This window comes from Lissotriton vulgaris, chromosome 5 (genome assembly GCF_964263255.1).
Source record: "Lissotriton vulgaris chromosome 5, aLisVul1.2, whole genome shotgun sequence".
In the NCBI taxonomy this organism is placed as follows: Eukaryota; Metazoa; Chordata; class Amphibia; order Caudata; family Salamandridae; genus Lissotriton; species Lissotriton vulgaris.
The window spans coordinates 384,983,425-385,006,594 of NC_141693.1; positions in this window are offsets into that span (position 1 = coordinate 384,983,425).

Consider the following 23,170-nt stretch of genomic DNA (forward strand, 5'->3'; position numbering starts at 1 on the left):
CCTAATCATTCCTCTTAGGAACGGGACTAATTAGAAAAATAAATAAAAAATGTTAATATTTTTTATAAATACAACTCAATGCTAAGGTTGGATTTTTTTATTAATATTAAGGGAAAAAACAACATTTAGAAACTTAACTTTGCTCTGCCTGAAGTTCCTGGAGGTTCTGTTTCCATTTTCTCTTCAACTTCTGCAAACTAGTAAGTAGCATTCAGATAGATGTGAAATACCTCCCAAATGCAATCAATAGAAAAACCTCAATGGGCAGAGATTATGCCTCTGAGCCTGATCGAATATGCAGAGTGGGGCTGTGAGTGTTCTATTTGAATATACAGTGTCAAATCCTGCTTGAATGTCAAATTCTAATTGACAGATGTGCTGAGTTATTGTATAACACTGGGGGTGCATGAATGGAAAAGAAACAAGTTGCCAAAACAATGCTTGTGTGTTCACTGTCTGGCTGCTAGAAAACAATACTTTTGTTTAAAAGAATTCTGTCTCTCTGTTTATTGTGTGTACTGTGACTGCCTCAAATATATTTTAGTGTTAGATGTGGGGGGGGGACACTCTGATTACCACAGTTTTCTTGCCACACACACCACCAGACCTCAGAGCCCTAGTTTGGTGTGGCTTAAGACTTTTGCCATCTTGAAAATGCCTAAAATTGTTTAAATGAAAAAGAAGGAAAGCCACACTCATATTCAGTCTTTTTAGAAACTGATAACAAAACAAAAAAGTACAGTTGCTGTTTTCACTTTTCCAGGAGTGTACAGTAATTCCATGCATATATCAACATTTAATTGTTCACATTTAACTAATCGTTGAAGCTACTCTCCTGCAAGTTTCATCATGTAAAGTGCTACCTAACTGAGAATGCAGCCTGACATGGATATAATTTACTCATTGTTTGTGCTTCCTAAATGGTGAAGTTCATGGTTCCTTTTAGAGATGTCTATGGATATTCAACCGGTTTTTCAACTCCAAAATATTATTGGACCATAATATGATGGCCAAAATAAGAGACTGCAACACTGCAACATATTGTGGATAGAAATCTAGAAGATAACTGTTTGTGTGTGTGTGTGTGTGTGTGTGTGGGTGTGTGTGTGTGTGTGTGTGCGTGTGTGGTGAGGGGGACACAGTCTTAAAGAAAGAGCATTCAGATTGGCCGAGGGAGTTTTCTGCCCTTGAGCCATCTTGCTCACCTAGGAGACAGACTCCTGCAGAAGTGAGCACTCTGATTGGCTGCCAGCAACATGACATTTTTTTGCTGGCAGCCATTATAGGACTCGGCGACTTAGTACCCTGTCCTGAAGTCGCAGCAAATATATATATATATATATATCAACTCCACAATTTCCTAGTGCCTTGCTGCACTCAAACAGGAACACGGACTTGATGATTAGCCAAAATCAGATTATTTTATTTCATTTTTTCAATTGCGTGGAACGGTGCATGCCTCAGACGCGTTCCGGACACGAGGCTGTGTCCTTGCTCACTTGACAAACGAGGAGGCTCAACAGTGAAATTTAAAAACACCCAATGGCGCCAAACACAGCAGTATGGTCATAGAAAGCGGACAGGAGCTTAAATGTATAAAGTAATGTGTGGCGCCGCCATCTTATAGTGTCTGCATGAAGCAATACCAATAAATACATTGCCTGTTTGTACATTGAAAATTGACATTACATGTTTCTAAAAATCCTTCTCTATATAGTTTTTTCATTTGCCCTTATAATACAATTTCGATTTTGTTTAAAAGACCATTACTCTTTTTTGGTGCATTATTTTACTCCCCTGGGTTGATCGTAAACCCCTACTTGCATTCTTAAAGTGCAACGTGCATAAATTCATATATATACATTTTTCTATATACAAATTCGTATATTATACACAATACGGGCAAGTTCTTTGTTAACGAAAATTATGGGGAATTTGAACATGTAAATCTGTACAAGCAGTGCAAAAAGGTATCTAAAAATAGGCTATATCTGACATATACATTGCTGCAAAATATAGTGTACAAATACACTTTCTTCGACCTAGGGGGTTAGCATTGTAAATCTTTAGTTATATGTATCTAGACTGCCCCAAAACAAATCATTTCAAAAACATGACTGTACAAATACAATATTAAAAATGATAAAATCGGAGGCAATATTATTCTAGTATTTACAAAAACTGTATATCTCCCCGTTCACAGCACAATGTCTGAAATACATATCGTGTAGCTCACCGCTATACTATTCCTTTGGCGTTACCCTATTGATCACCCTATGGTGTTATAAAGTGCTGTGCAAAAACATATATAATGTACCTGTGTACAAGCAAAGCCTGAATCTGTACAAAGAATAGCAATAGGCCGATTGCTGTTATATCAACATGTCCATATAGGTGCAGGAAGGAAGTACCACCAAAACAAAAAGCGGAAATGGAAGCATACAAGTCGCTTAGTATAACTGGCAATTACCTATTAGGGCAGGACGTTTGGAAAGTATGACTGAATATTATGTACCAAACTGTCCAATACCGTACACATGGCATGATATGACATTATAGGAAATTGTAAAGGTCTTCCCCTAGATTCAAACCTGCCGGTGCTTTGCTGTTCAAATTGACTACGTATTTGGACTCTAGCTGTCTAAGATTTTTCTCCCTATTTCCTCCCTTCTTGTTGTGTGCTACAGCATCAATGACGAAATATTGCAAATGGCTTAGGTCGTTGTTATGAGCGATCTTAAAATGCTGAGCCACCGGATTTGTTGGATCCAATTTACTATTGCTCTTAAGTGTTGCAATATTCGCATATGTGCTTGTAGTTTGGTGCTGCCTACATAAAGCAGATTGCAGCTACACTTCAAAACAAACACAGCAAATTCTGTGCGGCAGGTGTAATGTGCTCTGAGAGTTACTGGGATGCTAGAAAAGGGAGTCAAATACGATGTGGTGTTAACACCGAATTTGCACGCTCTACAAGAGCTACATTTAAAAAAGCCCTTACGTGGGGACAACCAACTTCCTGTTTGTCTAGTTTCTGGACTACTGGTCACAAGTTCATTCCGCATAGAATATGCTCTTCTGAACGTGACTGTAGGGGTCTTGGGTACCACTTCCTTAAGGACTTGGTCTGTTAAGATGATAGGCTATTATGTTTTTACGATTTTAGTTATTTGTTTGGCCTGTCTACTATAGCCAGTGATCAGTCTAATTCCCTCTGTGCTAGTATGACTCTCCATATTGATGGAGGAATCCCTATTTTGGTCCAACAGGGATGGATGATCTAAAGCATTAGCTTTGGCTATTGCTGAATCCAGGTGATCAGTGTTATAGCCTCTTGCTATCAGCCTGTTTTAGCCTCCTGTTGATGGTACTGCCTAGCTTCAATGGTACTGCAGGCTCTATGTATCCTTAGAAATTCTCCATAGGGAATGCTGGCTATTGTGTGCTGGGGGTGAAAACTGCCGGCATGAAGTATAGTGTTCCCTGAGGTACTCTTTCTATGAAGGCTAGTTTCAATTTTTCCATCCTGTATTTGAACTTGAACATCAAGGAAATTCATCATTTTTGCATCAATGCTAGCAGTAAAAATGAAGATTTAATAATTCTCATTGATGTTGCTTACAAAATCACTGGCTTGTTTTTTATCCCCACGCCATATGATAAACACATCATCTATATATCGCCAGTATTGTACAATGTGGTTGTTCCAAGCTGTAGCATGCTGTACCTTGAGGACATGTTCCTCCCACCAGCCAACGTGGAGCCCCGCGTAGCTGGGGGAGAAACATGCCCCCATCGCCACACCCCTTAGTTGTTTGAAGACAGAGTTATCAAACATAAATATGTTATTATGTAAACATCTGTCAATCATTTTCATAATCATCTGGTTATGGCGATGCATTTCAATAGGTCTTTTGTTTAAATAAAAACAGCTCGTATGCCGTTGTTATGGGCAATACTGGTATAAAGGCTAGATAACTCCGAAATATTATTGGACCATAATATGATGGCCAAAATAAGGAGACTGCAACACTGCAACATATTGTGGATAGAAATTTAGAAGATAACTGTGTGTGTGTGCGTGTGTGTGTGTGCGTGTGTGTGTGCGTGTGTGTGTGTGTGCTTGTGTGGTGGGGGGGGACACAGTCTTAAAGAAAGAGCATTCAGATTGGCCCAGGGACTTTTTTGTCCTTGAGCCATCTCGCTCACCTAGGAGACAGACTCCTGCTGAAGTCGAAATAGATAGATAATTTTATATAAGGAACAGGGTAGAGATACCCCATGGGGGGCAGAGGAGTCCCCACCTGGACAAAATAAAAAATAAAAAATTTCACCACGAGCCCGTAGGACTCCAGCTAGATCACGAAAAAAGATGACAGCTCGGGCTACATTCTTTAATTAAGGAGAGGGAGGGTACGGCCCCGATCCTTGAGCCATTTACAGCCCCACAGACCTCATCCCCCTCCCCCTCCCCTTTTAATTGGCTTTGGCCCAGGGGATGCACTCTCTGGAGTCTGATAAGGCTTGGGGAGGGGGTCTGTGCAGCCCTTTCTATTTCTAAACAAAAAGTGGCCCCTGGGGATGGGGTCCCCTGCGCCTATGAAGGCTTGGATGCCATATGGCCCCCTCCCATTTGTTATTGGTTTGGCCCCGGGGATGGGATCCACAGACAATGGATGTGGTCTTCGGGGCCTATTAAGGCACCCTCCTCCCCTGTTTAATTGTATTTGGCCCCACTCCCCTTAATATATATGTTTTGGGACATGGAGATGGGATCCCCAGGGCCCAATGGCCAACCATGCACTGCACGTGTGAAAGGCTGTGCGTGGTGTGGGATTGGCAGCCTGCTGGGGCTTTGGCCATAGGGCCTGGTGGCAGGTGAGGCGCTGTGACCAACCCCCGCTGTGTATGCCAAAGGGCATCATAAATGTCAGAAGTGATATCATAACTGATTTCATAGAACATATCATGCTCGATGATATATGTGAGGTCATAAGCAGTGCATGTTGTGGCGCAAGGTATAGGTATGTTGTCACTAACATATTCACCTAACTATAGCGTTACTTTCATATTTCATTTTTCCGGTAAACTTTGAACAGAGTTTTTACTAACCAAAAACAGTTCCTTTTTTCACATCTAACCATAATGTTGCTTTGACTGTTGGTTTTGTCAGTGGATTTCTGGGATTTTTTAAAATGTAAAGTAACATTGTATTATCTTGTTTACTCCAGGCCCTGCAGCCAAGCCCACACTGTGCATGGTCTTTGGCCATGCAGAGCAGGGGGTTGGAAAGAGGGCCTGGCCAACCCACCCGGCAACTACCCAACCCCCTGACAGCCAACCTCAAGCCACAAGTGCCATTTCATCATGAGAAGTGTGGGGTTGACTGCAGGGCCTTACTTGCAGCTAGTGTCCAAATCCCTGCAGGCAACCCCCCAGAGGCAGCAAACCCCACACCATGCATGTCCTTTGCTCGTGCGTGGCTGGTTGTTAGCCACAGGGCCTGTGTTGTAGCCAGGACCTGTTTCCAACTCCCCACAGGCAGCCAACCCCATGCTATGCACAAAATGTGGCAGTGGGCAGCAGGGGGTTGGTCACAGTGCTTCGATTGTCTGTGGTCAAATCCCCAGCAGGTAGTTTTGTTACAATAATATTGGTGAATGATTTACCAAAATATATATTTTTATTAATTTGTTTTAATGTATTGCTTTATATTTATATTTCTTCAATTATTCTTTTTTTTAACTCAATGTAATTTAAAAATATTTCAATTGAGTTTTTGTATTTAATGGTGGATTGTATGTGTGGTGTTTATTTTAAATATACAATAATTAATATAATTCAATAATATATCTAATGTGCATTTTTTTAATTATGTGTTAATATATTTATTTTTGAAAAATACAAGTAAAATGCATTGTGGGTTGTGATATTTATTGTTAGGTGGATAGTGCTTTCATTGTAGTATACAATGTTTGACATTAAATGATCTTTAAATTACACATCAAAGTATTTAAATGATGTATGGTTCATTTGCATGATAAATTACTTTTTTAATATTTACATGTTTTGGTGGTGTCAGAATTATTTGGGTATGAATGATTAGTGATTTTAGGAAAATATATCTTAATATTACCTATTTATATTATTTGTGTTAATTAAATATATGTACATTTTTATATTTATTTACTAATCAATCTATGCACACACGTGGTTGTAATACTTACTTTTTTAAGGGGGTATATTGAATGGGTATTTTTTAATTATATTTAATAATTAAAACATGTCACCTATTTTAAGTATACTGATTTTTTCATTTAATTTTCATGTATATATTTTTGCTTTTGTGAATTTTAGAGTAATGTTTTTCTACACAATGTATCAATAAAAAACTGTTTTAAAATCAAAATATACTAGAACATTTTAACATTAATTGTGCAATGGTTTTAATACATTTAGTTGAAATATTGTATTTTTATTTATTAACATTTTGAAACTAATTCAATGGGAAGTTTTGGATTTGGGATAGAATATAGGCCTATATCTTAAATAATAAATATTAAATTATATAAAATGCTGGGCTTTTAAATTTAACTCTGTTTTTTAAACATAGGTAAATGGGCAGAATTTTAAATTTTAATTTTGGTAAATGGACAGAATTAAAAAAATAAAATAACATTTTTAATCTGGACTCTTAACTGAAACAGTTATTACAGTGCTTTAAATATATATTTAAGGACGGGTTGCGGGTTCTGTTTTAAGCAATAAGAATTCCAACCGCTATCGTCCGTTACAAAATATATTTAAGTTATGCAAAAGCATGTCCACGACAATGTGAAAGAAAGGGAGGTTGCCGCCATGACCATGTTTTCGGACATCCTCCTGATTCCTACCAACATCCTGGATCAAAATACAACACCCAGCAACCCCCAAAACAGTACTTTGAAAGATAAATACAAGCTACTGGAAAAGAAACTAAGGAGCGAACAAAGTAAATGGTGCGAGTCCAAGTCCCTCCAAAGTTACATCAATGTCAATTGGATTCCCCAGGGGTCTAAGAATATTGACAGTGCCTAGCTATGAGAACCCTAACCCAGAACTAATGAAGGAATGGGCAGAAAGTAACCTAGAGGCATTGCACACACTGGTATTAATCCCCATAAAATATGCGGATATCGACAGAGCACAGCTATTAAAAGAAATTGCTGAGATCTACGAGAAACTTGACAAATGTGTTCAGACAGAGGAAAAAACGAAATTGGCAAGTGAAATGACGGCCAGACTGAAAAAAGAGGAAGCAAAGATCATGGATAGAATGACCTACAAATTCCAAAGAGATTTCAACAATTACGATGTAGGCCTGATCTTTACTTTTGCCAGAAGATATGATGCCCTGCGTGTTACTGCCAACAAGATATCTTTGCATCCAAGGAGGGCAAACAAAAGCAAGGACCCTGCAGAAACATCAGTATCTGACTTGAGTTCGTTCGGTGGGAGCGACTCGGAGTCAGAAATGAGAAATCAGGAAGCAGCGGGCCAATCAATCAAACCCTCACCAGGTGAAGAGATTCGTTTTTTGTGCCACGAACGCATGCAGATGCTTCGGCCCAGGATACAAAGAGACTACAACGTAGGCTCAGGAACTTCAAGAGGAGGCAGAGGTTCAGGACGAGGAAGAGGCGCGCAGTTTCAGAACAAAAAGAAAGGCAGAGGCAAGTGGGTTCCCAACAACCCGCAATAACTGCAAGTACCAACCAAACTATTATCAACCTAACAGATATCACCCTAACACAGGAGGAAGAATTTTTTTTTAAAACTGGGCCTCTCCTATGCTCCATTAAACAACTTTGACTACGCTACAACTAGACTTGATATTTACAAAACAATTTGCAAATTGAAACTACGCAAGCATTTCATGTTGCACACCAAAAAGAAATCGCCTGACATAATATTAAACCAAGAGGAGGTGACATCATCAGGAACAACTGTCACCAGTGAACTACTCGAACACTGGGAAACTGAAGGTGCTGGATACTTAGTGCCACAGTAAAGCAACACCAATCTAACAGTGGGAGAACAGAACACAATTCAATTTCCGGACACCACACCATTTAGGCCAGTGTAAGCGTTTTATCCATTATGCCTCGGGAAACAGTAGATGTAATCCATGACAACGTAACGCATCAACTGAAACAGCTTCAGAGAAAGGTACAAAATAAAAAGCAAAAGTATAAGAAACAAACTCAACAATATGAAGCCTTTATTATGAAATTAAGTCAAAAGAGGGACCTGGTGATAAGGGCAAGTGCTAAAGGAGGAAACATCGTGCTGCTCACCCGATCCAAATATGACAAGGAGGCATACTCCCAATTAAATGACAGACAGTGTTATGAGTGGACCTCGGTAACAGCTATGAAGTTGGCACACAAAGAATACTATTCAAAATTGTCAAAATGGCGTGCTAGAATTTTTTTTATAGAAAATGAGTTCAAATATCTTAAAAATGAGAATCCGACAACTCCCGCAATTTACTTTACCCCCCAAGTCCGCAAGGACATGCCACCTGGCAGGCCCATAATATCAGCCGGGGGGAATGTCAGGGAGGACTTCAATGTACATCTACTATTTTTTGCAACCATATGTCAAAGTACTAGAATCTTATGTACAGGACACAGGAGACTTTCTTTGGAAAATACAACAAGTGACTTGGGAAGACGGGCTTTGGTTGCTAATGTTAGACATCTCTGCACTTTATACAAGTATTAAACATGAGGACTGCTTGAAGGTAGTCAGACATTACCTCTCACAGAGATCTAAACAACATAAGGAATACAATTAAACAATCGTTCAAATGTTGGAACATTGCTTAACCACTAACTTCTTCATGTACAATAACTTACTATATCGCCAACTACAGAGTGCGGCAATGGGGGCCAGTTTTCCGCCAAGCTACGCCTGTCTACACATGGGTAGCTGGGAAGAACTGGTCCTCAAAGTCAAGTACAGGAAAATTTGGGAAGAAAACATTGTGAATTGGTTACGATACATCAATGACCTGTTTGTTGTGTGAAGGGAGACAAGGGAACAAGCTGAGGCATTTGTAAAAGATATTAACAACAATGAGATTAATTTGAAATTTACTGTTAATATGAGCCAGTCATCGGTCCCGTTCCTAGACACAAAGGTCTATATCATCAATGATAGAATAGAAACCAGGTTGTATCGTAAAAGTTCTGTGGGCAATACGATTCTTCATGCCACAAGTGCGCACCCAGCCCATTTAATATCCAGCATCCCCTACGGGAAGCTGCTATGGTTGAGGAGGTGTGCAGCAATACCAATGACCTTAAGAAAGCACAATGTGAGAGCAAACTCAGGTTTCTAGAGAGAGGATATTCTAAAAAAGGCATAAATACTGCCATCACCAAATCTATGTCACATGACAGACACAAGCCCCTCAGTACATACAGTCATGAATAACAAAGGGACAGGGACAATGAGGGTGCAGCAGCTAATTTAGCTAAGACACAACCAGGTCCTTCCAGATTTATCACTGGCTATAACAAACAGCATGCTGAGATTTATAGAATCATCAATTTCAACTGGTCAATTGTCTTAAATGACCCTGTAATTGGCCCCACTTTGCCTTGCAAAGCATCACTAACTTACAGCAGAGCACCATCAATAAAAGACCGCTTAGTCAACATTAGCCCCGAGATCATTGAAACTTCCTGGTTGCAGACAAAAAGGGTTTTTTACAGATGTAAGACATGCAAATCCTTTACCCACGGCATTAATACCTAATTGTATAAAGACACATTCAGCAACGAGGAACATCAGATCAACAAAGTTCTGACATGCAAAACTGAATTTGCTGGGTATATCCTTATTTGCCCACGTGGATTGAAATATGTGGGCAGCACTAAATTTGCTGTGCATTAACGCATATTACATCTCAGGGCCATAGCCAACCACAATAACACCTACCCTGTGGGTAGACATTTTAAAGAGAAGCACAACAGCGACAATTCAGGTTTGAAATGCTTTGTTATCAATGCAGTTAATGCCAGCAGAAGGGGCGGAGACAGGGAGTCCAAGCTGCGAAAACTAGAAACCCGTTACATCCCTCAGCTTGACTCCAAAAGCCCGGGAGGCCTCAACATCACAGAGGAGCTTCACACATGTCTAACATAACCCCAGCCAATCACATTGAGCTGCAGTACTCTGTCCCCCCAATTCCAAGATACCGAGATATCTCTATGAATTCAGATAACCATGATCCTTTGTACTGTATGCAACCATGGTACACACAGGGGTAGCTGACACCCATAGCTCACACAATATGTACTGTGTTTTATATTACTAGAAGTGAGATTATGGGTACATGAATTATCTATGCAACATGTTATCATGCCTATCTAACGGATGTTGGATTAGTCCAGTTTTTAAACAGTTTTTGACACTTTGAGGTTCTGTAAATTGCGAATTCGTTCGTGCTCAGCCTCCATTTTGTAGCTGCTGCCATTTTGTGTTACCCTCACTCAGGCAGCACGGCGAGCGCGATGTTCTTGTCGTTTCTGCATTTACGTGTCAGGTGGTTTCTTAGCCCTTGTTTACTAACAAGTGTCAGGGTCTTGCCGAGTACACTAATTCCTGTCTGAGCTGATTAATCCCCGTCCGGACTATTTGTTGGTTCGCACCATTCTTTCCTGTAGGTTATCTTATATGCTGTCCTTCGCTACACGTCTCATGCATTCTCCTGTTTCACGACTGTCCTTCTAGAGCATACAACTGTGTTTTCTATACTTGTAAACTGAATTGTGTGGATTCATTTATAATTTGCTTAAGGGGTCGAGTGACAAACATAACCACGGGAACTTGGGTTACTTTAGACTTAAAGTATTGTTTATAACATTTGCCTATGCCTCGTGCTCTTGTGTGTTTGTATTTTGCATTGTATTGTACCGTATAGAAGCCTGTGAGCCACGGAGTTAAGTGGCAGTCTCTTTTGAACCTCGTTATATCAACGACTTCTAAGACCACTGTACTAGCTGCAGCTAATAAATACGATCTTCTACGCCAGACGAAGAGTCCGTGTCTCTGTATTTGACAAGGTAGTTGAATTCCGGGGATTTCAGGCGTACCCTGCGCCGCCGAGCCTTAAGGCTACGGTTCTCCAACTTAGCACTTTTCCAGCACTTTTTTGCACATTTTTATGACAGACTACAGTAGACAACAATCACATATATTGGAACGTACTTCAGCACACATTAATATGCGTATATATTTTTTTCTGGTTACTAGAACGTTTGTAGCACTAGGATTTCTTACAATTACCCCAGAAACGAGGTCAGGGGATTCATCCCGTAATTAATCTGTATATATATTCTATTTTGCATCTGCAAACGTCCTAGGCCATCGTGCTTGACATCAATATGGGGATTGCTGCAACCCTTGTATTGTCACATATTACACCTAGGTGGAGAGATAGCACCTAGTCTAAATCAGTAATTATAGGCACAAGTAATTTGACCTGTCCCGCTGGACATGTCACTTTTGAAGTACGGCACTATGTGAGTAATAATTGGGGGCCGAATCCGTATGTACTTTTATGGGTTCCTCAATTATTACTACAGGGTATATAGCCTGAGACCTGACTAAGCAGCCTAATAGAATGCAACACCAGGCACTGAATATATGGTCCAGGGCACACAATTCATTGGGGCCCTCCGGTAAGGACAGGGATCAGGCCACCTATGGCTGACAAGCTTATGCAGTCACCCGCCTTGAAGTTGCCACACTCAATTTGCACAATTGCATTTCTTGCACTAATAATCATTCAGTTTTAAAATGTGTTTTATTTACGTGTTTTTTATAACTGTTTTTAAGATCAAGTATTTAACTGTTATTATTTTATTTATTTATTCAAGTACTTATTTGCCTATGATCATGCATTAGGCCATTGAAATTGCTTCATTACACAATCAAGCTATTTACAAACTCATTGTATTATAAGACTGAAGGATCCCTTTATATATTCAGCATTTAAGTACTAGTATTTTGTCTATGTCTATTGCAAGTACTGTCACAAGATGCACTTATTGGCACGGTCACGGGGACAGGATTGCCTTCGCCGACGCCGTGGATTCTGATACATATGTATATATGCAAACATTTTCTTCTCCTGGCGGGGAGAAGAGGGGGAGTCGCACATCCAACACCTTGCTTGTGGCACATTTATAGTACAGATGGACAGCTGACATGTCCTGACGCGTTTCGTTCACCTCCTGCAAACTTTTTCAAAGGTTGGCCCAGGTAGTGAGGAGTGTTTCAGAGGGGAACTTCAAAGTTTATATGTTGCGTAGCGTAGCCGGCCCTCTGGTGGACATCATTGGTGGTGATAGCCGAGCATGCTGGTAAATGAAGTCCCACTGAGTCCCGATTTTGAGGTGCCGTTTAAGATCTGTTACTAGGAAACCAGTGGATTTCCGGCAGTGTTGTTCCGGTAACAGCCTGTGTTTGAGGACTGTTTGGACCCTTTCCAAGCTCTGGTGCTTGGTGGCTGCCCTTCACCCTTGAGTTCGTTTCCGAGGCACAGACTGTGGTCCAACGTCGGGTGAGTGTAGGCGCTCTTTGTAGGTAGTGCGTGACTCTGCGGATGGACCCTCCGCATAAAATGCAAACATTTTCTTCTTCTGGAGGGGAGAAGAGGGGGAGTCGCACATCCAACACCTTGCTTGTGGCACATTTATAGTACAGATGGGCAGCTGACATGTCCTGACGCGTTTCGTTCGCCTGCTGCAAACTTTTTCAATGTTTGGCCCAGGTAGTGAGGAGTGTTTCAGAGGGGAACTTCAAAGTTTATATGCCGCGTAGCCGGAACTCTGGTGGACACCATTGGTGGTGATGGCCGAGCATGCTGGTAAATGAAGTCCCACTGAGTCCAGATTTTGAGGTGCCTTTTAAGATCTGTTACTAGGAAGCCAGTGGATTTCCAGTGGTGTTGTTCCGGTAACAGCCCGTGTTTGAGGACTGTTTGGATACATATATATATATATATGTATGTATGTATGTATGTATGTATGTATATATATCTATATCTATATCTATATATATATATATATATATATATATATATATATATATATATATATATACATATATATATATATATATTGCATTTTAAGCATATATGAAGCAATGTATTATACATAAAATTATCTTGCTTTCCCAACAACGTACATATATTTTTTAATCATGTATTTTACATATAGAATCAAACCCAATCTGTATTTTACCTATCACACATCAAAAACAAGCATGTATGACTGTCAAGTATGTTTTCTATGTCTATTTACGCACTAGCACTTTAAAAGGAGGTGCATCACACGACCCTGTTGTCATGTGATCAAGGCAGGGAGCTGCTGAAACGCGTCGTGATGATTTGGCCGCACTTTGAAAGAAAATAAAAAAAGATGCACTGAATTGGGTCTACGTCGTCTTTTTTGCAAGTTTGGTGGAGAAAAGTCGTGGAGGACGAGCTTTGCAGCATATATCTATACTACTATTATAAAGGAAGAACTTTGAACCTTTGTGGCGGGTAAACTCGGGAACCACAGCACCAATCCACACACCCGATACATCGTTGAAATTGTCAGGGTGTGCAGATGGACATAGGCTATATAAATTTTAAAAAGAAGTCCCATGGAAGTAGCGCCGGCCGCGACGTGCGTGCTGACATCATTGCTGTGCCTCTGCTGTGCCTCTGCACCGTAATTATTAATGACGTGGTGTGTGTTCCTGCAGAGACTGGGAGCTCCGTTTGAATGTATGCAGTACTCATGGCGCAAGAAGAAATGTGTAGGACACGTTAATGATTTGTAGATCCAGTCATCTAACCACTCATTGCTCTTACCTGACCCAACACTACAAGAATGGGAGTAGAGCACATGAGTTTTGCTTGTAGGAAAAGACGTACTTCGCTGTTCTTTTTCCAAAACTCGGGTAAGGTTCGTAGCTAGGCCTCCCTCTGCACACCTCTATTCGCGTTTTGGGGGGTCTGAGGAGAGTCTTCCTGTGCAAGTGCTTATAATCATGGTCACTGCACTCATGCTATTTTCGTGTCGTTTGCCATATTTGCCACATTATCCATCAACTGCTGCGTAATCTGAAGATTTTAACAAAAAGAAAGTTTTGTTTGTAGCTCACACCGATCAACAGTGACTAAAAGTGTGGTTACAAGTTGCAGTGCAATGGAAGGCCCCTCACAAAGTTTGACTGGTCACCTTCCTCTTGAATATTGCTATATCAGGGTGTTAAACTTTTATTAATGAAGTAAAACCGATGCGCAGACAGTGTTAAGAATTGTAATAACAAAGTAATACTATCACAAAATGCGATGCATTATGCTGCATAGTTTGCCTTTTCTTGCCATCAAATGAAGTCAACTCTGAGGCATGATTGTCCCCGCCACATAGTTCAATTAACCCAGATTATAATTAACTGGTTCTGCCCTGGGCCTAATGAATTAGTACCCCTCAGGCAGCTGTGCGCATGTTCAAATGTATGAACATTTATGTCCCACTTGCTCCCCGGACATTTTGATTTCCAGCAGCAATCGGGGCGAAGAAAACATTTTCATGGTCGAAATTCACTGTCCAGGTGTACACTATCGCACTGTGTGATCTTCATAATGCCAGTCTGTAGCTGCAGAGGTGTTACCGCTCTTTCCTGTCACTTTTCTGTGTGTGGGGTTTAAATGCAAACCACAGACTCTAACATGCAGTCACAGCTGTTGCTCGCCCCCCTGCTGCAACTGAGCAGGAAGGACTAATCTTCTCAGACCAGTGAGCAGTGATGGGAGATTAGCTCACAACACAATTACACTGAGAGGAAAGCCAGTGGCGTAGTGCAAAATGATTGCCCCCCCCTACAGAATGTGATATGGTACACCAGAGTCTCCCATATCGATATCGAGATCGTCATTAGTCTTTGGGCTGCATGGGGCCACCCATTGAAGAATTTTGGGCACACTGGTAGTGACAGTCGCTCATTCACAAAGCATTATTCTATATGGCACTTAGTTGAGGGCCCTTGGAGAATCTGCTCAAACCCTTACAGGAGATTGTGGGAGAGAAAATAATGCCAACTTATTTTTATTTAGCTATCCATACCACCATTTTGTCATTTTAAAGTGCTATTATCAATGAGTTCTTCTTTTCACAGATTATATGGTTCTCAGTTGACTGTCCTCGGAAGGATGGAAGGTTGTGTTGGCCTTGGTAGGATTCAAACTTATGGCCTGTAGTCTGGAACAGGCATTAGCAGTGATTATTTAACTAATAGAGACACATTTCCTACTAAATGAGGTAGAAAACAGAGGAAGGGGAAGCAAGATTTCAAAGAATACTGGTGTGGAAATCTATACTACTATTATAAAGGAAGAACTTTGAACCTTTGAGGCGGGTAAACTCTGGAACCACAGCGCCAATCCACACACCCGATACATCGTTGAAATCAGGGTGTGCAGAGGGACATAGGCTATATAAATTTAAAAAATATACGTTATTTACAAAATTTACAAGAAAAAAAAAAAAGTAGTCCCATGGAAGTAGCGCCGGCCGCGACGTGCGTGCTGACATCAGGAGCGCGGGGAGGAGCATCGTCCAGGAGCGCCAGGAGGAGTGGCAGAGATGAGCGCGGGGAGGAGAGGCGGACAGGCGGGGAGGAGCAGTGAGGAGCGGCGGACAGGCTGGGAGGAGCGGAGAGCAGCGGCGGACAGGCGGGGAGGAGAGGGGAGGAGCGGTGAGGAGCGTCGGACTGGTGAACTCAGGACCGCAGGGTGGTGCGGCGGATGAGGTAAGGCTCCGGGGGACCCATGGACAATGTCGGGGCGGGAGGGGGCCGGGGCGGGCGGGGGCCCTGAATCCTGATTGCTCCCGGACAAGGTCGGGACGGGCTGCTAGTATATATATATATATATATATATATACATGAAGAAGAATTCCCAACCCGTCAATGGATGACAGGCTACGGCAGGGTGCAGACCTCAGAACGCCACATCAAACAGTCAGAGAAGCTCACAAACGATCCAACTCAAGTGAGTATGCAGGAATCAAAACGTTTTATTACACAATGACGCGTTTCGCTCCGCAAGGGAGCTTGTTCACATACCATATATATATGTTTCTACAAGGTTGTGAAACAGCAGTTAGAAAATTGATCATGGACCCTTTATCCAAATATATGCACTTTCCACAGTGTTTGTTGAACTGGAGTTTGAATTGTAAATCTAGCTTCCCCAAATAAATGGTTTTACAATAGTTGTTGGACTGGAGTTGCTATAGTAACCCCCAAAAAAGATATGTATACAGTTAAAATAATAAATATAAACACCAAATGTGTGCATCATCTATAATTGTTATTGGATTGAAATTGGGAGTAGTAAATCTGTCCCTTGCCCAATTGTTGCACTTTTCCCAATTTGTGTTAAGCTTAACTTAGAATGATAAATCTGCTACACCCTCAATGTAAAACATATCTCCAATGGATCTGGAGTCCCACCTCTTAATACGGTTCCTATCCCGAATGTTTAATTTGCTGGAGTTAGAATTGTAAATCTGACCTCCACCACCCATATATATGATTTTTTCTCAATATTGTTTGACTGAATTTAGGATCGTAATTATGAACCCCAAAATACATCTACTTTACACCTTGTTTGTTGGAGTTAACTAAGACTAGTTAAGCTCCCCTCCCCAAACTATATACATGTTTACCCTTGTTGGGCGGAATGGAGTTAGAATAGTAACACTGGCTTACTCCTCCAAATATATGCACTTTCTCCAGTGTTTGGTGGATTGGAGTTGGTATAGTAGAACTGCCCAACCACAAGGTATGCATGTTCCTTATTGTTCAGTGGATTTTAAATTTATATTGTTTTAAATATGGATTTTGGATTGGAGGTATGTAGTATGTGTGACTTTTTAAATTATATTTAGCAAGTTTAATACATATTTTTATACATTAGCTGATTTTGACAATTATGTTTCCATTGTGTTTTGAATTAATATCTATTTTTGTAATAGTTTATGTGTTAAAAAAAATTATTTGGCAGTGTTTACATAAATATTGGGCATAATTATGATGGCTGACCGACTTTAGTCCATCCATCATCGTCCCGGGATGGGGACCTCCCGCCTATGAGGTGGAGGTCCCACACATGTTATTATGATGCTACGGCCACAATGGCAGTCGCATCTGCAATAACCAACATTGTGGCTGATGCAGCACCCACCGCAATGTTAACGATGCACCTTGAACATTTCCCTGCATTACTTGGCAGGCACCATGCGGTACCTGCCACATGGTGCAGGGAAATGTAGGGGGGCTCCATAGGTGCCTCACAAGTGCATACATGAATTGCCCCTGGTCCACACCAGCCTTTCCATCGCAGTTGAACTGCCATGGAAAGGTTGGCGGGGATCCTGCATCCCCATCAGGTGCGTGGTGGCTGCTGGGCACCGCCACCATTCTGGGGATTGCTTCAGTTGGACCTGTGGCAGTCGGGCTTTCCACTCGCCAGCACACCGCCCACCATCACAATCTGGTGGGAGGAAAATGGCCGCACAATGGCGGTGAACAAGCCATCGGCACACCGGCAGCCTGTCGGTGGCTGGTTCACCGCTATCGTAATCAGGAATATTGTTTGTAATGATTTAGGAATTTGTGTTTACATTTTTAATAAAACTGATAATGAATATATATGTATATATTGTTGATATTTGAAAGTCATTAAAATTAATTAATAATGATATAATTGAGTTTTTATTATTTTATTCATATGTGTAGAAAACATTTAATATCGCAAATCGATTTATTTTAGTGAATTGGAAAAATATGTTTATTTTGTATGTATTATTAAGAAAATGCTTAAAATTCTTAAATTATTTGTTAACCTATACATTGCTTTAAATATGTTTTAATTACTTTTATTCTAATTGTAAATAATCTTATTTACAACTATATGTATATGTTTACTAATATAATAAGCCTACTTTTGGCATAATATTGCATGTAAATAAATGTTAAGTTTGCCAATACTTTGACAACAATAATATTGCACCATGATATCTTTCTCTTCAATAATCTGGCACGTAACCCTTCTGTGCATTACTCAAATAAGTTCTCCCTTATCTTATTATTTTTGCCTCAGAGATAGTGTGTTCACTGCTTAGCTTGTTCCATCCACGCATTCCGACACTCATCCACTTTCTGCTTCTATCTCATAATTTACCACTTTCCCCACACAGTCTTTACCCCTGCACACTGCCTGCACAACTCTTCACCCATTAATACACAAAACCATTAATCTACCCATTCATTCACCTAATCATCCATCCATCAACACAGCCTCTCACCCTTATACTCCCCTACCCCATACACTCACCCTTCCACATATTGATCCTCCCACTGCCTCAGCATCCCCATCCTTCACTTGCCACCCGTATACTGCTATTGACTGCAAGCATTGACCTTTGCTTGACACACTGCCCTTTGCTCTTCATCAATTAATACTGCACCCACTGGTTCGTCTACCCACTCATCCATGCACTCAGCCACTCACTACCCCTTTCCCGAAACTCTTCCCCTCTTCTCACACTGGTCTCCTCACTGCCCCACCCTCATTAAACACCATGTCCGCAGTCACTCAAGCATTCTCTACCCATACCCTTTAAACTGCACCATCTCTCATACTTCCCACCTCACTGCTCCAGCCTATCCAAGCTACCCTTATCATTCACACACTACCAGTGGCCCGACAGACAGTTTTTTTCTTAATCTGTTTATGGATTCACCCATTTGTCATATGATCCTGATCCAGATATGCATTCGGTCTCATATCCATCTCTGCACTCACTCATCCAGCCCCATGCACATACTTTTCCATTCATGCATCCGACATTCCATCAACCCACTCATCTATGTCTTGAAACCACAACTGAATCCTTCCCATATCCATCCATTCACCCATGCACACAACCTTCCACACAGAAAATGAAAAAAGCAGTTTCACTGAGAATTCAGAACTTATGGATTTGCCAATGTTATCTCAATGAAATATGCCTTAACACATACAAACACTATCTTCTGTCTAGTGCATTGTCAAAAATGCCTTCTGCCTCACGGTGTTTATAATACTGTTCTGTAAGATGGAGACCAAATACTACTTTCTTCAACTTGAAAAAAGGAGCAAAACAACAACAAATGAGCTACAGTCTGCATAGAGTGGAGATTGGGTGTTATGTGTTGCAAAATGTATTAATTTACAGCACTTACAAACCTCTATGAAAAAATTCATCTCTTTGTGAATACTGCATGTATTTTTATGTTCTCCTTAAAAAAAAGAAAACATGGAGAGTTTAGTGATAAGTGATATCCAATGTATCAGTATTAAACACTGAGAAATTGGCTCAGATATATTTTGCAGAATACAGTCGGGACCATATTAAAATTGGCTTTTTAATACAGGTTCGGCAGAAATGAAAGGTAAAATGGAAAGCAATGTTATATGTGTTTCCAGACCCTATCACCATGTTAAAAGTAAATGTCGTATAACCCTGAAGTGGGGCTAACTAATTGGGGGAAAAGTGTGGAAAAAGATGGTGCATCCTGACATTTAGCATGCCATTTCCCCTTTTGGGCTCAAAACTTGTAATACTCATTAACAGTGAGTAAATGCTTCCCATTAATGGTGATGTCATGAGTGGTATGCCCGAACCTTTGTTAGTGCTCCCTAGCCTTGCAGCGCGCATGCTCTGTTCGCTTTGCGAGCCATGCAGTGTACACTATAACGGGGAGGCTTTGTTTAAGCTCTGCGCACTTTCCGCCCATCTTTTGGATAGGCTTACATCATAAATGCTGTTTTCTGATTGCGTTTAGGCTTATATGTCCCTCTTCCTCACATCCATGTCGTCATTTGTACACTTCTGAGGCTATTGGCACCTTTACTCCAACAGTATTTTCTTCCCTGTGTTTCCCCCTCAAGCCCCTCCTGCAGTCTGTGACTTATCCATGTTTTGGCGTGCATTATTCATACATTGGCACGTCAGAGTCTGTCCGAAGCATTCGGGTTTAACTCACGTGTTATTATATTAATTATGTTGGGTTTGGAAATCACCCATGGTCTATGGCTTGCAGCATGTCTGAGTAAAACCTGCGGTTCTTTTCTACGTAGTCAGTGAATTATTGTAAATTACATATTTTTTAAATAATTACTTAGATGTAATGTGCGCCTTAATATATGGTCTTTCTGTGGATCGTGTGAATCCAGTCAATATTGCTACTAACATAATAAAAACTAAAATAAAAAAATATATATATATTAATTTGTCGGGGCTTGTTTTGAATGTTTTCCACTCATAGTTTCACTTTAGTTTCATAGTTTCACTTTATCGCTGTAAATATACGCTAATAAATTCCATAACAGAGTTTGCTTTTGGCACCACGCTACATGGCAATGGCTTTAACTGAAAAGTGAGTGCAGGTGGTCCCATGGATAATATGGTGCTTAGCTAAATACTTATAATGTCCCAAAGGCTAGACCGATTGCATTGCAAATGCTTGTTTACTGACCCATTCGCATTCAGGATTTTGATGCCCTTCGGTCAGGAAATATTAATGTGCATGGAGTTCAAATTCCCCCGCTAGGCAAAGATAATTATCTCATAAAAGTGAAGAAAAAAAACCTTTTCATGGTCGAAGGTAAACCGGAACTGAGTAACTTTTGGGATCGGCAACAATTAGGAACTTTGCAAAGCTTCACTGATTAAACAAATATAGAAAACTCTGCAATCGAGGTAATAACTTAATAAAGATGTACCTCGGGCCACCATTTCGATGATCAGGGTTATTTTTCCCGATATAGACCAACAGAGTTCTATAAAGGATACTTTGGTAATATCTCATGAATATGAAGTGAAGACATGCGGCCAGATTCATCCTTTGCGAGCGCAATTTTTGTATTTGGGATTGATCATCCCAAATGCAAAAATCGCTATTATAGAATTCGCAAATTTGCGAGAAATTGCATTTAAGGAATCTTTATTTGAGATTCCTTAAATGCAATTCATGAAACATTTAAAAATTGCGAATTCGCAATTTTGGGCCGCTATTTACCGCAAAGTCAAACCTCGTGGTAAATAGCGGAAACTTAGAAAAATGCACTTAAGTGCATTTTTCTAAGTGCATTTTTCTAAGTTGTATGTTACACACACACATGTCCTTGGGACATGTGTGTGCGTAACACCAGCATCCAATATCATTTCAGGGGTGCAACAGGGTGTCCTTTGGACACCCCTGCACCCTTGAAATCGCAAACTCAACATGCGAATCGCTAATAGCGATTCGCACATTGATATGTCTTCCCATTCATTCCTATGGGCCCCATAGGAATGAATGGGGAGTTATTCCTTATTTGCGATTAACAATTATCTAATCGCAAATAAGGAGCTGTAGAAATCGCAATAAATATTGCGATTTCTACATGAATCCCGTTTTGCGAGTCTGTAATAGCGATTCCTTAATAATCGCTATTACAGACTCGCGAAACATGCTGATGATGAATCTATGTGATGGAAATATTTGCGACTGATATTGAGGGTTTAAAACAAATGCAGCCTTCTTGATCTATTTATGACGAGCTTGAATTCTTAAGGCAATTCGGGATATGCTACATATCACTTATCTTGTAAGATAGAGTGTATAAACAAATTACAAAGGGGCTGACAAAGTGAAAATTTAAATTTGCTCATAGCCTTGTCTCTTAGCTTCAGTCGTCAATGCGATTTACGACTCTATTTTGTCAAGTTAATCTTTAACATTCATTGATAATTCATGTTGCTCTTTAGTTTTGGACATTATTCGTGTATATTCAATAGTTAATCTTTAAGAATTCATACATTTCGCATGCTTTTAAATTTGTACTTTCATAAATCCCGTTGCCATGGAAACCTGCACACTTTATATAACTTATGACATAGTTGATTTTTGGTTTCGATTTCTAAACGTGTTTAGCGATGACATTTAGACGTCAGATTATAGCAGTTCTACTGTAATTGAAAAACACCCTTTGACAGCCCTTTTCTCGGCATCGTGGTAGCAACAGATCTTGCACTGGTCATAGAAAGAAGGAGAAACAGACGAGAAACTGACATTTGAAAAGCAATCCGGAACAAGAATAGCACACGATGATTATGAAGATGCAGGTGTGCACAATCCCCCCTCCCCCCTCGCCCCCCCCCAAAAAAACGAGAGCAATGAACGATGCACAGCGTAAGTATCAACCCGTTTTCATGACTCCTGAACAGATTCTGGCAATGTATGGATTGGAAAGAGCATAAAATACTCGAGCACAATAAACCTATCACAAAGTCCTGCAACACCATCCACACAGCTGTACCGTCACTGCTAAAACTTCCATCTCTACTGATATTAGACCATCTTCTTCTTTCCAAGGAGCAGTTGCAAGTGACAAGTATATACAAGCCGGCATTCTCTTGAATTTTGAACAGCGATTGGGGCAGTGTTGGTAGAAATAGCATACCATCAGTGTTCCTAAATCTAGTGTGAAACTCAGGGGCATATTACCAAGGGCATTTTTACCGCTAAAGCGGCGATAATTTAATTGTATCGCCCTATGGAGATAGCGGGCATTTAGGTGCCCACTTTGCATGTCAGCGATAATTATCGCTAATGACATGCAAAGTGGGCGTGCCGAGATGTTAGCGACTGGAAACAGTTGCTAACATCTCTATCTCCTATTACCAACTTATGGAAATAATCGCACTAAGCGCGATTATCTCCAAAAGCTAATGCCTGCCCAGAGCTGTTCTTAGCCATGTTATCCAATGGTAGGTGGATAACATGGCTAAGAGCATTTGCTCGGTAATGCATGAATATCGCTGACTTTACAGCGATATTCATGCATTTCAGCCGATTTTTATCACGTAGGAGATAAACCTTGATAATAGCAAGGCTCCTAAGCGATAAAAATCAGCGGCGCTCGACGATATTAATATTGCCGCTAAACCAACATAGCGATAATCATCACTAGTTGTTGGTAATATGCCCCTAAATGCTCAAAAAGCTGCATTTTTAGTTGTTTCCGTAT